General features: G+C 46.7%; 1 pseudogene; it reads left to right on the top strand.

Annotated features, from left to right (window-relative positions):
* Positions 1-516: 516 nt before the first annotated feature.
* Positions 517-1,755, top strand: LOC141407488 (uncharacterized; annotated as a pseudogene).
* The last annotated feature ends 14,317 nt before the right edge of the window (positions 1,756-16,072 follow it).

The raw sequence follows: 16,072 nt of genomic DNA, 5'->3' as shown, positions 1-16,072 counted from the left end.
CGCGACGGTTAACACTCTTAAAAGGGGAAAACTGTCCAGTTCGATTTTGCTTCCCGGGACATTACAGGTTTTTCATAAGTTTGATGAAAGCATTCACTAAGGAGTGATTCCACTTTCTTTGGTGGCTGAGAAATACAGCGTCTGAGGGGCAGCATCAGGTCTTCCCATCAAGCTGAGGTCGGAGTCTCCCCACCCAAGGACCTTACCCTCGCTCTCCCCTCATAAATCTGACCTCTAACTGTAACTGCCTTGGTCTCATTCCATGGGTGTGGATGCTCCTGCTTGAAACGCATTTTCCAGCCCGCCAAATTCTTGGGAGAGTTTCTTCCACTCTCCAAGCGCTGAGAGCTACAAAGTTCAATCTGGCTTTACAGATTTTTTTTTTTCTTCCCATTACTAACGGAAAAAATCAAGAAGCGCCGGGCAGAAGCGCCCTGCTCCCGCCAATAAGAGCCCAGCCCGGGGCCAGAGCAGGAAGTGCAGCGGTGGGACGCGCGGCGACAGCCCCTCCACCCCGGGGACCCGCCGGCCAGGGCAGAGGTCAGTGGGGTCTGTGTGGCCGCTGCGCGACAGCTCCGGGCCCGCGCCTCTCGCTTCCTCCCGCCAGGCAAGTGAGAGGATAAACCATGGGGCGGGGGCAGTGCGCCCCCACCAACCGCGCCCTCCGCGCACGGACCTCCACTACACGCGCGTCCCAGGCGGGGTCGACCCAGACGAGCCACGGGGCGCCGCACAGCCCCACTAGCAGGACGGCCAGGACCCACGCGCGCGGGTCCACGCAGCCACCTATATAGGTGACAAAACACTCAGGAAGCCGTCATGCGGGGCCGGGAAAGAGCCCCCACGCAGAGTCACGGACTCCCTCGTCCGAGGGTCCGCGCAGTCCCCTCGGTGAGTCTGGCGAAGCAGTCTTGCGCGATGGAGGGCGGGGAGGGCGGCGGAGTCTCCCACTCGCCGTGACCCGGACCCCGCCCCACGAGTGGGTCCTCGCAGGGCCCCCTCTGCCGCACGCGGGGACCAGCCACGCCGCGGGGGACTGGGCAGAAGCCAGCGCCCGGGTCCATGCAGTCCCCTCCGCGGCAGACGCGGGGAGCCGGGGAGCAGTGGGGACCGGCCCCCACACGCAGGGCGACCAGGACCCCTGCGCGGGCCCACGCGGTATCGCAGCAGGCTCTAAGCCCCCGGTGCCGCCCAAGGCCGAGACAAAGCCCAGCCGCAAGGACCCCGGATCCCGACTTCGGACCCTGGGGAGCCCAGCTTGGAGCCGCCACGCCCGGGGCAGAGACCCCCGCCCGGTCCGGAGACCCCGTCGCCCGTGGCGTCGTCTCACCTCAAGCCGCCGCCTCGCAGCGCTCCCTCCTCACCTGGGCGCCTGGGCCGACTGGAGCGCAGCTGAGCAGCCAACAGAGCCGCGGCAGCCTCAACAACCGAGCCCCGGGGCGGGGCCGCCGCCGCCGCTTCAGCTCGTGTTCCCCGCTCAGGATCCGGCTTGGATCAAGGAGCTGCAGCTGGCGCGGGGCTGCGGCCGGGAAACACACCGTGCAGGTGCACACGGCCCCGCCCGCCTCCCGCCGCCCCGCCCCCAGCGGAGCCGGGCGCCCAGGGCCCGTCCCCCGGCCAAGGCGGAGCGAGCTGCGCGGAGAGGGCGGGGCCTGGGGGAACAAAGGGAGGTTGGGCGGGGCGGCGCTGGGACTGGGCGTGCGGGGTCCAGCGGGAGGACGGGACCCAAGAGCCCGCCAGATCCTGGCCTCCTAGAGGACCCAGCTCAACATCCACCTGGAGTCTGCTCTACAGGACGCGCTCATCTCAAGCCCAGAACTCAGGCTTTTAGGGCAGAGAGAGAGAGACAGGCTTGCTTTACAAAAAGGGAAACTGAGGTCCAAGGAATAGGATTGCCTGCTGCCCGAAGTCACGTAGTCCCATTCACTCGTTCACCTTGTCATTCAGCAAACATTTGGAAGCACGTATGGTGGGCGTTAGGAGTGAAGTAGGGCAAGGCGCGGTGGCTCGCGCCTGCAATCCCAGCACTTTGTGGAGCCGAGGCAGGTGGATCACTTGAGGCCAGGAGTTCGAAACCAGCCTGGCCAACAAGATGAAACCCCATCTCTGCTAAAAATACAGAAACTTAGCCGATCGTGGTGGCGCGTACCTGTGATTCCAGCTACTGGGAAGGCTGAGGCAGGAGAATCGTTTGAACCTGGGAGGTGGAGGTTGCAGTGAGCTGAGATGGTGCCACTGCATGTGCTCCAGCCTGGGCGACAGAGTGAGACTCTGTCTCCAAAAAAAAAATTAATAGATGGGAAGTAGAAGCGAACTTAGGCCTTCCCTGAAGGAGCTCGGCCAAGGAGTACCTGAAATGTCTCTGCATCTCTTTAAGGTCTGATAAAGGAACCAGGAGCGAGCACTAATCACTTCCCTTTCCTGCCTCAGAGCTTTCATGTGTTTGCTGTTCCCCGCCTGAAATGGCAAGTACCAATGGTATTTATTTATTTATAGAAATGAGGTCTCCCTATGTTGCCCAGGCTGGTCTCAAACTCCTGGCCTCAAGCTATCCTCTCCTCTCAGCCTCCCAAAGTGTTGGGATTACAGGCATGAACCACTGTCCCCAGCCCTGATCGTCTTTAAAACCTCTTTCCTCATCTTATTTGAGCTTCCTGCTTCATGTGACCCCACACCCTTGGTTTCCCTGTACTTCCATAGCTGCTCCTCCGTGGGTCCCAGGGACCCACCCCCTTCTCTGCCCAACTTGTATATGTCTGGAATCAGGCCAAATGCCCTTCCATTTGCAGTGGGCACTGCCACAGGAAATCTCATGCCCTTCCGGGCTTCACAAACCATCCACATGCTCTGCTGCCTGCCAGAGACATCCATCCCATCAGATGCCCAGCCCTGACCTTCCCAAAGCTCCAGCTGGACGCAGGGAAGCATCTCAAATTTTCCACAGGCCAAAACAGAGTGCTTTATTAGTGCCCTAACCTGCTCATCCACATTCTTGTGATTCTCTGTAAACAGCCCCTCCATCCACCCAGCTGCTCAGGTGAAAATCTCAAATCCTCCTCCAGTCCTTCCTCCCAGAACCTCTCATGCAGCCCTCTGCCTTCCTAGGACACTGAGCACCCCTCACTCCCAGCGCCGGCTGGGGTGCTGTCTGAGTGGCTGCCACCCACATGGCATGAAGTGTGACCTCTCGCCCGGTGTGGTGGCTTACGCCTGTAGTCACAGCACTTTGGGAGGCTGAGGCGGGCAGATTGCTTGAGGCCAGGAGACTGGGACCACCCTGGCCAATATGGTGAAACTAAAATACAAAAATTAGTCAGGCATGGTAATGCGTGCCTATCATCCCGGCTACCCCACCCAGGAGGCTGAGGCAGGAAAATTGCTCGAACCTGGGAGGCAGAGGTTGCAGTGAGCCAATCACACCACTGCACTTCAGCCTGGGCAACAGAGTGAGAATCTGTCGCAAATTTAAAAAAAAAAAAAAAGAAGAAGAAGGAGACGAAGTGTGACCTAAGGCAAGGCAGTGTCCCACTCTGATTCACTTTCATGTGTAAAACAGGACCTGCACCCTGAAGGCACTCACCCAGGGAGGCTGCTGGGATGGGTGGATGCACAGTTAAAGTCTTCATGGTGGCTGGGGCTGACCCCATCCCCATCGCTCTTCCCACACACACCTGCACCCTCATTACTCCCACGCTCGCACCCACCACTGAAAGCCTGGCCCCTAATCTGATTTGCCTAACAAGGTCCCCGGATGAACAACACATGCTTCCCTACCTCTCCCCTGCTAGGGCCCCACCGTGTTCTGGGATGTACTCAGGGATCAGGAGAACAAAACCTCAGGGAGTGAAAGGACATTCCAGGGTGCAGGCCTCTGCATCCGCCTCCATGCCCTCACCCCTGCCTGACCCCTGTACCTGGCCAGCTCCTACCAACTCTTAAAGTCTCACCAAGTTCAGTGGTGGCAGCCACACCCTAAAGTGACTGTCCCCCCAATGACCTATGACCTTGCATAGTCTTCCTGACCTTGGGTACGAGCAAAACCGGTGACTGGCTTTTAACCCATAGAGCCTGGCAAAAGCAATGGGATGTCAATGTCACAGTGCGTCACCTTCGCACACTAGAGAGAACGGTTCCGCCTGCAGGCGCTGCAGGAGGGAGATGCTGTGCTGAGAAAGGACCTTTGGAGGAGCCCCGTAGGCAAGGAAGCAAAACGCTGGGCCCTTGCCAAGCGGGTCCGAGGAAATGAATTCGGCCAATAACCTCGGCGGACCTGGAAATGGATTCTGCCCTGGTGGAGCCTCAGATGAGGATGCAGCCCAGCTGCTTAGCGTGAGATCCCAAGCACAGGACCCGCTAAAATGTGCTCAACTCCTAGCTTGCCAAAATTGGCTTAAAGGTGTGTGTTTTTTTAAGCTTCTAAGTTTTTAGTTATTGCCTATGAAAGTGTTAAAATATGAGACAATAACTTAAGTCCCTTCCCCATCACACACATTCTGCTTTCTGGCATTCATCACAATTATACTTATTGATTTAAAATGTCCCTCTTGACTGGGTGCAGTGGCTCAGGAGTTCCAGACCAGCCTGGCCAACATGATGAAACTCCATCTCTACTAAAAATACAAAAATTTGCTAGATGTGGTGGTGCAATCCTGTAATCCCAGCTACTCGGAAGGCTGAGGCAGGAGAATTGCTTGAATCCAGGAGGCAGAAGTTTCAGTGAGCCAAGATTACACCATTGCACTCCAGCCTGAGTGACAAGAACAAAACTGTCTCAAAAAAAAAAATTGTCTCTTGCCACCAGCATGAAGGTCCCATGAGAAGAAAAATGGAAACTCTTGCTCATAACAGTGCCCCAAATGCCCAGCACGGTGTAGCTCTAGGGCAGTTGGTTGATGCTGGACGCTGCTGGTTGCAGGGCCCAGCTGGCCCTCCCAGCTGCCTTCTCCCTGGTCACCTTCCATTGTAGAGAACAGAATAGTTTCTTGCCTTTCCAGAGTTCCTCTTAGTGGGGATTGGCCAAGTGACATTGTCCTGCCCCGGGAGACATAAGCGGAAGTTGGCTGAAAGGTTTCTAGCCGTGGTGTGCTGGGGCAATTTGAACCAGGACATGACAGCTGACTGTCCATTGTTCAGGAATTCTGCAAGTTGGTTGTTCAACACATTCAGTACTTAAAAATATTAAATAATATAAACTCGCAAATTAAAAAATGCATTAGACCAGATGCAGTGGCCCACGTCTAACACATTGGAAGCCTGAAGCAGGAAGATCACTTGAGCCCAGGAGTTCAAGACCAGCTTAGGCAAAAAAGGAAGACCCTGTCTCTACAAAAAATTTTAAAATTAGCTACGCATGGTGGTGTGTGCATGCAATCCTAGCCACTCAGGAGGCTGAGATGGGAGGATCGCTTGAGCCATCTGTTCAAGGCTCCAATGAGCTATGATAGTGTCACTGCACTCCAGCCTGGATGACAGAGCCAGACCCTGTCTCAGAAATAAACATATTTCATATATTAATAAATTTATAATAAATGTATATATATACACATTTATGTATTATAATTATATATTTAGACATAAATATCTATTTCTTGTTTTATTTATTTATTTATTTATTTTGAGATGGAGTTTAACCCTTGCCACCCAGGCTGGAGTGCAATGACCCAATCTGCGCTCACCACAACCTCCACCTCCTGGGTTCAAGTGATTTTCCTGCTTCGGTCTCCTGAGTAGCTGGGATTACAGGCACTCACCACCACGCCTGGCTAATTTTTGTATCTTTAGTAGAGATGGGGTTTCTCCATGTTGGTCAGGCTAGTCTCGAACTCCTGACCTCAGGTGATCTGCCCACCTCGGCCTCCCAAATTGCTGGGATTACAGGTGTAAGCCACTGTGCTCAGCCTATATGATATATTTACATATTATAATTATGTATATTAATTTTATATAATTATATATAAATATAAATATAAAAACTTTCCTTGCCTTCTCTTGTTTCTACTGACAGTCAGTCCCATGACTTCAAATGATATCTACATGTAATAATTTTAAATGTATATATATATATATATATATATATATATATATTTTTTTTTTTTTGAAATGGAGTCTCGCCCTGTTGCCAGGCTGGAGTACAATGGCGCAGTCTCAGCTCACTACAACCTCTGACTCCCGGGTTCTAGCAATTCTCCTGTCTCAGCCTCCCAAGTAGCTGGGCTTATAGGCGCCCACCACCACGTCCAGCTAATTTTTGTATTTTTAGTAGAGACAGGGTTTTGCCATGTTGGCTAGGTTGGTTTCGAACTCCTGACCATAATTGATTGCCCACCTCGGCCTCCTAAAGTGCTGGGAATACAGGCGTGAGCCACCTTGGCAAAAAATATTTTTCTGTTTCCAAACATTTTACATGAGAGGAAAGTGGAGAATAAATCATCTGACACTCTACTGTAAAAATAATCTTTGTGCCTCTCTTCTTTTCATCTTTCCTAAGTGTACATATTACCAAAATGTCTTTAGGTTGAGGTCCCCCCATGAAAACTTTACAGGGTGTTGTGTCATCAGCCACCCTCCTGTCTTTTCCTAGTCCTGGCATTTTAGAACTGTCTGGGGATGACCCAGGATACCCACAGTGGCCATGTCTATTGGAGGGTCTAGTGAGTATCAGCCCCGGGGTCATCTCATCCCCAAGGACAGCCTGAGGTAGGGGGTAGAGTCTCTCAGGGGAGCAGCTGGATGCTCTTGGCCTTAGAGGAATCTCCTGGTATAGTTTCATCTAAAATGGTGACCCCTTAGGGTTATTAAAATTTTAGGACATTAAAATTAATAGACAATTCAATGTAGGATCCATGGTGGACACACAGCATGTTTACGATTTTGTGAGTAATATCATCTCCCCCTCTAGACATTACGAACAGTATCAAAGATAAGTGTACACCCTCTGCAATAAAGGGAGGAATATCATCCTCTGGCCAACTGGATATTAGGAACAATATCAAAGGAGTGTTTTTGACCCCTGCGATATTGGGAGTAATATCATCCTCTCCCAGGTGGAAATTAGGAACAGTATCACCAGGGGCATGTACACCCCCTGCCATATTGAAAGCAATATCATCCTCTTCCCTCCTGGATCATGGGAACAACATCACTGGGGGGTGTACACTTTCTGCGATATTGGGAGTAACATCATCTTCTGTGCCTTGGAATATTGAGGACAATATCACGGGTGGGGGGCGTGTACATCTTCTGCAATATTGGGAATAATATTATCCTCTCTCCCCCTGCATATTAGGAAAGATATCACAGAGTGGGTGTTCACCTCCTGCGATATGGGGATTAATACTATCTTCTCCCCTTTCGGATATCAGGAAGAGTATCACACGGGGGTGTACAGTGTCTGCGATACTGGGAGTAATATCAACCTCTTGGCCTTGTAACATTAGAAGAATATCACAGGGTGGATGTTCACTCCCTGGCATATTGGGAGTAATATCAGCCTCTTCCCTCCATGGATATTAGGAATAATATCCCAGGCTGGGTGTACGCTTCCTGCTCTACGGGGAGTAATATCATCCTCTCCCTTCTAGGATACTCATAACAATATCACAGGGTGGGTGAACACAGCCTGTGATACTGGAATTATCATCATCCTCCCCCCCTCCGAATACTACGAACAATATCACAGAAGAGCTGTACCCTCCCTGCGATATTGGGAGTCATATCATATGCTGCTTCTGTGGATATTAGGAGCAATATCACCAGGTGGCTGTCCATTCATTGCTATGTTGGGAGTCATGTTTTGAGAAATTCAGAAATGCTTTCTCAAAAATGAATAAAGTGAGATTGTCACCTCAAGTAAAATAACAAAGAGTATCTGTTGCCAAAGATAAAATCTGAACTCAAGAGAAAATAAAAACTATAGAAAACTTATGTCTATCACAGTGAGCTTGACAGTTTCCTTATAGAGACTATCCTGATAAGATTGGTGGTAATATTGTTAAAAAATGACTTTTGATGTTGTATAATAAAATTTGTTGAAATTGAAAGATCTATATAACTCAGTGAACCAGTATCTTCCAAACGTTACAAAATCATGCATGGATAAAATGTATTCAAAGTGCAGAATAAATCAATGGAATCCCTGTAACAGAGGAAAAACTCCATTGTTAAAGTTGCACAAAACTCCATTGTTAAGGCTGCAGATTCCACACTGAAATTAACTTCTGAGAAACTAGTACTTACTGAACTTAGGTATAGTGTCACACCATAAGCACCAATACCTGAAAAAGCTATTAAAATATTTCTCCCCTACACAGAGGCTGATTTTTCTTCACGAACTTCCACTAAAACACGTTATTACAACAGGCTGAGTGTAGAAGTGGAGTGGCTATGAGAATCCAGCTGTTTTCTATTAAGCTAGACATTAAAGAGATCTGTAAACTGTAAATAACATCACTATCCTCACTACATTTTTGTTTTGTTTTGGAAAATGCATTTTTCATAAACTGTGTTATTTATATTAACATATATTACTTTTACTTTTATATGAATAAATAATTTAAGACTTCCCCAGTAATATTATTTAATTTATTTTATTTTGAGATTGAGTCTCACTCTGTCACCCAGGCTAACGTGCGGTGGCACGATCTCAGCTCACTGCAACCTCACCTCCCATGTTCAAGTGATTCTCCTGCCTCAGCCTCCCAACTAGGTGGGATTACAAGCGTGCACCACTATGCCCAGCTAATTTTTTTATTTTTAGTAGAGATGGAGTTTCTCCATGTTGGCCAGGCTAGTCTCGAACTCCTGACATCAAGTGATCTGCCCACCTTGGCTTCCCATAGTGCTGGGGTTACAGGTATGAGCTACCACTCCCAACCCTGAGTATTATTTGTGAATATAGTAAACATCAATAACCCACACTTAAAAAGCCATTTGGAATCCTCAATTTTTCAGAAAGTAGGTGGGTTCTGAGACCAAAATATTTGAGAACTTCAGATGCAGATTAGGCCTAAGAGAACTCGCCAGTGGCTCCACTGTACACGAAGCATTTTCTTCTCACTTTTCTCTTTGAGGCCCAAGTCCACACAAATTAAACAAAATAGAAAAATTAAATGGGGCCAGGCACGGTGGCTCATGCCTGTAATCCCGACACTTTGGGAGACCAAGACAGGTGGATCATTTGACTCCAGGAGTTCAAGATCAGCCTGGGCAACATGGTGAAACCTCATCTCTACAAAAAATACAAAAATTAGCTGTGTGTGGTGGCACGCCTGTCGTCCCAGCTACTTCGGAGGCTGAGGTGGGAGGATCACCTGAGCCCAGGGAGGTTGAGGCTCCTGTGAGCCATGATTCTGCCACTGCATTCCAGCCAGGGTGACAGAAGGAGACCCTGTCTCAGGAAAAAAAAAAAAAAATATATATATATATATATATGTAAAACTTAAATATATATGTAATATTTACTATATATAATTTTATATAATTATATATAATACTGTATAAAATTTAATATCTATAAATATATATTAAATATCTAATATTTACTAAATATTGTATATATGTCTGAAAGAAACGGCTAATATTTCCTGGTGTGTCTTCATGCCATAGAACATTGACTCTCATTTCTCATTTTCACCTCAGAACTATTCTGGAAGGCAATAGTTGATCAATCTCATTTTGATAGAGGAAGGAAGAGGCTCAGAACAGTTAAGTAAGTTGCCCAAGGTTACCAAGCTAGTAAGTGGATAATAGCCCCATAGGTTTTCTCAGCATTTCCCATGAGACCAGGATGCATCTGATGATTATTGGAAATATTTAGGTCCAAAATACTTTTGCCTAAAGTATAAGCACAATTGAGGTGAAATATGGCTTTGATTTGTTTGAATTATCCCCATAACTGCCTTGGTATGGCTGCTTTCCTGGGCCAGGGAAGACAATGGCATCACAGCGGTCCCCAAATTTCCTGCAAAATTCTATAAACCAGCTGGGCCTCTCTTTAAACTTCTTGGTATAAATCCTCTTCCAAAGGAAAAGGATGGTTGGAGTTATTTTTTTTTTCTTTTCCTTCTGTTTTTGTTCTGGCATTCTTTTGTGAGTATGGAACTGATTACTAAATAGGGTCAAACAGCTTGAGTCGGGCTTCCTGTGTGAATGTGAACAGTGCTGATTTCTAGCCTTGCATTTGATATGTTATCTGTGGCGGCTGTGCCCGACGTTGAGGTTTCAGATGGCTTCCTTCAATTTCCTGTATTGTTATAATTGTGGCTGTGTGTGCACATGTGCACGTGTGGGCAGAGAAAGCAGTGAAGACAGAAGAGAGGATGTTTCTGTGTTTACTTGGATTTTGTGAAAGGTTTTTAGTTAGATATTGAGAGGGCCACATGTTTCAATGGAAAGAGCCCTGGTTAGCAAAAAGGAAGGTCCTGTCTTGTCTGCCACTAATTGCCTGTGTGGTTTTTGGCAAATATTTAGTCCTCGGGCCCAGTTCTGCTTCCTTATAAGGCCCCTTCCAGCTCTGAAATTTTGTAACTCTGGTTTCTACTCAGAGCTTCACTTTCCAACTCCCCACACTTGGCTGTTCTAAAACGTTTGTTTTGCCTCCTGATTTTACTTTCCATGCCTTTTTTGTTCTCCTCCACTTCTCATTACTATCCCATAGCCTTTTGGATTTAAGTTCTTCTACAAAAGTTCCTCCTTTCTCAGCAGTTATATTTCAGCTTCTGTTGTCTCTGAAAAAAAATATTACAAATGGTCGACTTTATCTTGGAAAGAAGATCCAGAAAGTGTTGGCTTCCTGTTTTGTTGGTGAGATGTGTAGAGCTTGGAGATTGGACTGTGGGTCAGGATTCCCCGCTAAGCCTTACATGAGATAGCTCAGAGCTGCTAGGCGGGCAGCTATTTCTCTCTCTCTGCTGTTTTTATTAAACTCAATTAACTTTAAATATGCAGGATAGGCCAGGCGCGGTGGCTCACGCCTGTAATCCCAGCACTTTGGGAGGCCAAGGCGGGTGGATCACGAGCTCAGGAGATTAAGACTAGCCTGACCAACATGGTAAAACCCCATCTCTACTAAAAATACAAAATTTAGCCAGATGTGGTGGTGCGCGCCTGTAATCCCAGCCACTCAGGAGGCTGAGGCAAGAGAATCGATTGAACCTGGAGGCGGAGGTTGCAGTGAGTTGAGATCCCGCCAGTGCTCTCCAGCCTGGGTGACAGAGCGAGAGTCCGTCTCTCTCTCTCTCTCTCTCTCTCTCTCTCTCTCTCTCTCTCTCTCTCTCTCTCTCTCTTCTCTCTCTCTCTCTCTCTCTCTCTCTCCCCCTCTGTATATATATATATAATAAAATATAAATAAATATATATATATGCAGGATAATGGCATATCTAATTCATCTGCTTTTATGGCCCAGGATGAATGTTTAAATGGAACCCGGAAATGAAACTTCTCGTTTTTCATCAGCTTCTAGTTCCAAGCTGATGGCGCCCCTAGAGCCTCCGCAAGTGGGTCTGGCGCCATCTGGTGGTGGGATGCGCTGATGCTTCGCTGCCTGATGGACAGAAAACACAGTGCGTAATGAAGAAAACCTGTTGACTGAAATACACGCAGAGACTTAAACAAAGGACCGGTGACATTTTCAGCACATGACTCAGTAGCCCAAAAGTTCAAATTTGTTATTAAACATGCAAATTTGTGAAAGTTACAGAATCTTTGGGACCATGCAAAGTGAAGATTGATAGGTGTGTGCACTTTAGGCATGAGGCATGTTCAGTTTGTAACTTTGTAGTGAGATGCTTGTTCTTAGTATGGAATCCAGATGTTGTCTGCTGGTAATTTATGCTCCTGTGCAAAACGTAGGCAAATTGGTTAATTTTTATCAATCTCATTTCATCTTGTTCTCATCTGTAAAAGATCATGTCTAAGGACCCTTACACGCTTTAAAAAATTTCAAGGAACCCCAAACATTGCAGTATTCTGATTTCCTCTGGTGATTTTATGTGCCTCACAGCCATGCTTTCTTCCATCCTCCAAGAGTTTAATGTTAACAGGAGGCGTGGAAGTAATACTAAGAATTGTCATTTATTGGATGCTGCTATGTTTTTTGTATTCTCTTAGGTAGTTTAGCATTCTAAAAATTCTGGCTTACAAAAGTCTGTAACGTAAGTATCACTGTGCTCATTTTACAGATAAGGCGTGTAAAGCTTACCGCACTCTGCTTTCCATGTTTACAAACTAAAAGATAAATGAGAAACAAGGAAGAAATATGCTAATTGTCTTTATAATTCAGCACAACACCGTTTACAGTGCATTTACAGCTCAGTGTAATTTGCCACTTTGCAACAATACAAAATGTCAAGTATCCAAGCCACATCATCGCTCTATCTTCACATACTGATAAAGCTGCTGCCATACCGCAAGTGTAGGAAGAGTTTTAAAAATGCATTTTCCAGGGTGCCAGGGGGAAACAAATATTTGCCAAGACCAGAGCTGGTATTTCACAAATCTCTTTTCTGTGAGCTGAGGAGTGAGGAGAGGTGGAGTGACAAGCCGTCAAGTGGAATTACCATGTCCCAGATACTGATGCAAGGATGGCGAGTGGCAGAGGACTATTGGCAGGTGTCTCGGGCATGGCACCAGAGCAGCACTCCGTTTCTGTTGACCGGTTTGTTTGGGTCTTCCTTTTAAAAGTCGGTCATCCTTTCCCAAAGAGTGCTCTGTAAGGTGTTCGTACATTTTGTATGGAAAATAAAGCTTTTGAATAAAATATTATGAGAAACAAGTGGCTGAATACAGTTAAATGGGTTTCTTTGCTCTAGTATAGGATTTCTTGAAACCTTTCATGTGTCAATGTGTACTTTTAACATAATTTATAAATTAAATGTATTTTATTATATAAATTAAATGCAGGTGATAGGGTTTGGCTGTGTCCCCACCCAAATCTCATCTTGAATTGTAGTTCTCATAATCCCCATGTGAGTCGGGAGGGACCTGGTGGGAGGTAATTGAATCACAGGGGTGGTTAACCCCGTGCTATTCTCATGATAGTGAGTTCTCACAAGATCTGATGGTTTTATAAGGGGCTTTCCCCTTCTCTCAGCTTACATTCTTCTCCTTGCTGCTGCCATGTGAAGAAGGACATGTTGCTTCCCCGTCCACCATAATTGTAAGTTTCCTGAGGCCTCCCCAGCCATACAGAACTGTGAGTCAATGAAACCTCTTTCCTTTATAAATTACCCAGTCTCAGGTATGTCTTTATTAGTAGTGTGAGAACGGACTAATCCAACAGGTCAAGGTTAAATAATTCAAATAACCCCAATAGCTGGGGAGCTGGGGATAAGGCAGAAAATGTAACCTTTCTCCCAGAGCTAGGACTCCTTCAGCCTAACTACTTTAGCAGACTTGTGTGTGTGTAAATTTCCAAAAACTACCCTAGTAGCATCACATCGCTTATGTGGCATAGTGCATTAAATCTGATGAATGTTGAAATAATGCTCTGTAGATGTCAAACAGCAACCCTGGTCCACACTTACATAGGGCAACAATGAACCCAGTAACAGCTTCTCTTTTGAGGAGGGCTTGTGCTCTCTAGGTGGTACACCCTCCTGCCGTTGCACCCTTAGGTCACCCACCTGGCTCCTTGAGACATTGGGGTTTGTTTCCAATGGTTGAAATGAATGATCAAACCCACACTGACTTGATATCCAGACATACTTCCCTATATCATAGATATTAGTCATCAACATTTTAGGGCATAAATTATGTTTCAGAAGTCTGTTGAGAATTCCTGCGTTGCTAAACACTTGGGAAAATCCCAGACCCTGATGCATTGCATCTTACCATTTGCTTTGTTTTGTTTTTTTGTTTTTTGAGATGGAGTCTCACTCTGTCGCCCAGGCTGGAGTGTAGTGGTGCGATCTTGGCTCACTGCAACCTCTGCCTCCTGGGTTCAAGCAATCCTCCTGTCCCAGCCTCCCGAGCAGTGCCCACCATCACGCCCGGCTAATTTTTAGTAGAGATGGGTTTCACCATGTTGGCCATGCTTATCTTGAACTCCTGACCTCGTGATCCACCCGCCTCGGCCTCCCAAAATTCTGGGATTGCAGGCATGAGCCACTGCGCCCAGCCACATCTTACCATTTTAATAGCAACATCTTTACTTTGTGCCTGGAACTTTACATGCAGGAACTTGATGAATCCTCCCGGCAGCCCTATAAAGGTAGGGGCATGTAACATCTTTGGTGTATAGAAGATGAACTGAGTCAGAGAGTAGTTAAGCAACTTTCATCCCTACACAACTTCCAGAATCTCTTAGTGACTCCTACTGTTTCCCCTAGTTAGCCTTTGATATTCTCCATGAGATCTGCTGTCAGAACTTCATCTGATCCTGATGCAGCCTTGCTGACCTATGGAATTTCCCCTCCTTTTCCAGTGCTTACCTCTCATTAGGACCCATGGGTCATTCCTCTGAGCATGACACACTGGGGCAAGTGTCTGTGTCAAACTCTGTTAGAAGTTTCTATATTAAGATATAAAGAGAAAGAAGCAAAAAGCAAACTTTTATGTACACTCTGACTTCAGTTATGGGAAATGTGTGGAAAAGAAGGCTGTAAGGAAACACAGTGATGACATTGCATTAGAGTTGTAGGACAATGGATGTTTTTCTTCTATTTTCTTAATTTTATGAAATACGGTATGTCAGTTATTAAATGAGAAAGGTTTACCTTCTGACTAATTTAAATATTTCTTTCCAAAAACTGAAATATGTCTATCAACTCAGATGGTTACCAGGCAATATCACAAAATATGCATTTTTTTTTTTTTTTTTTTGAGATGGAGTCTTGATCTGTTGCCCAGGCTGGAGTGCAGTGGTACAATCTCGACTCATTGCAAGCTCCACCTCCTGGGTTCACGTCATTCTCCTGCCTCGGCCTCCCGAGTAGCTGGGACTACAGGTGCGTGCCACAACACCTGGCTAATTTTTTGTATTTTTAGTAGAGATGGGGTTTCACTGTCTTAGCCAGGATGGTCTCGATCTCCTGACCTTGTGGTCCGCCCATCTCAGCCTCCCAAAGTGCTGGGATTACAGGCGTGAGCCACTGTGCCTGGCCAATATACAATATTCTTTAAAATAGTTACCATTTATCAATTGCTTAATAATTGTATCTTACATATGTAACCTTGAACCCCTGTAAGAACTGACCAAAGCAGCTATTATTATTATTATTACTATTATTATTTTTGAGATTGAGTCTCACTCTGTCGCCCAGGCTAGAGTGCAATGGCATGATCTTGGCTCATGGCAACTTCGGCCTCCTGGGTTCAAGTGATTCTTTTACCTCAGCCTCCTGAGTAGCTGGGACTACAGGTGCAAGCCATCACACCTGGCTAATTTCTGTATTTTCAGTAGAGACAGGTTTCACCATATTAGCCAGGCTGGTCTGGAACTCCTGACCTTGTGCTCTGCCCTCCTTGGACTCCCAAAGTGCTGGGATTACAGGCATGAGCCACTGCGCCTGGCCCAAAGCAGCTATTATTATACACTTTTTGAAGCTGAGGAAACCAAGACCTAGAGAAGGGCAGTGATTTTTTTTCCAAGAACACATTGCTGGATTTACATGGCCAGGCTCATGTTACTTCAAAGTGATCATCATCACCTCATCATTCACCTGGTAGAAACATATTATTTCCATTTTCAGGGTACTCAGAAATTTTGTTACTGTATCAAGATCACAGGAAGAGTGTTTGAGACATCACCAGAATCTACAGCCTCTGATGGTGCTCCTGGGTTCAGCTTCTAGCATTACAGGCATGCTAGCTTGTCTCCAAGATGGCACCCATGAGCCCTAAATTCCTGGATTGATGCTCTTGCCTAGTCCTCTATTGTGTCATATCAAGGCTGTTCTGAGTAACCAATAGAACACAGCAGAGGTGATGGCATGTCACAAAGTTAGGTCATAAAGGACATCATGGCTTCCATGTTGCTGGCTTCCTCTTGGGTCACTTCCTCTGGAGGAAACCAACTGTGTGTTGTGAGATTTAAGCAATCCAGGGCGAGATCTACATGGTAATGAACGGAGGCCA

This window comes from Macaca fascicularis, chromosome 8 (genome assembly GCF_037993035.2).
Source record: "Macaca fascicularis isolate 582-1 chromosome 8, T2T-MFA8v1.1".
Classification (NCBI taxonomy): Eukaryota; Metazoa; Chordata; class Mammalia; order Primates; family Cercopithecidae; genus Macaca; species Macaca fascicularis.
The sequence above is the reverse complement of the archived record's forward strand: the minus strand, read 5'-3'. Positions and strand labels throughout refer to the sequence as shown.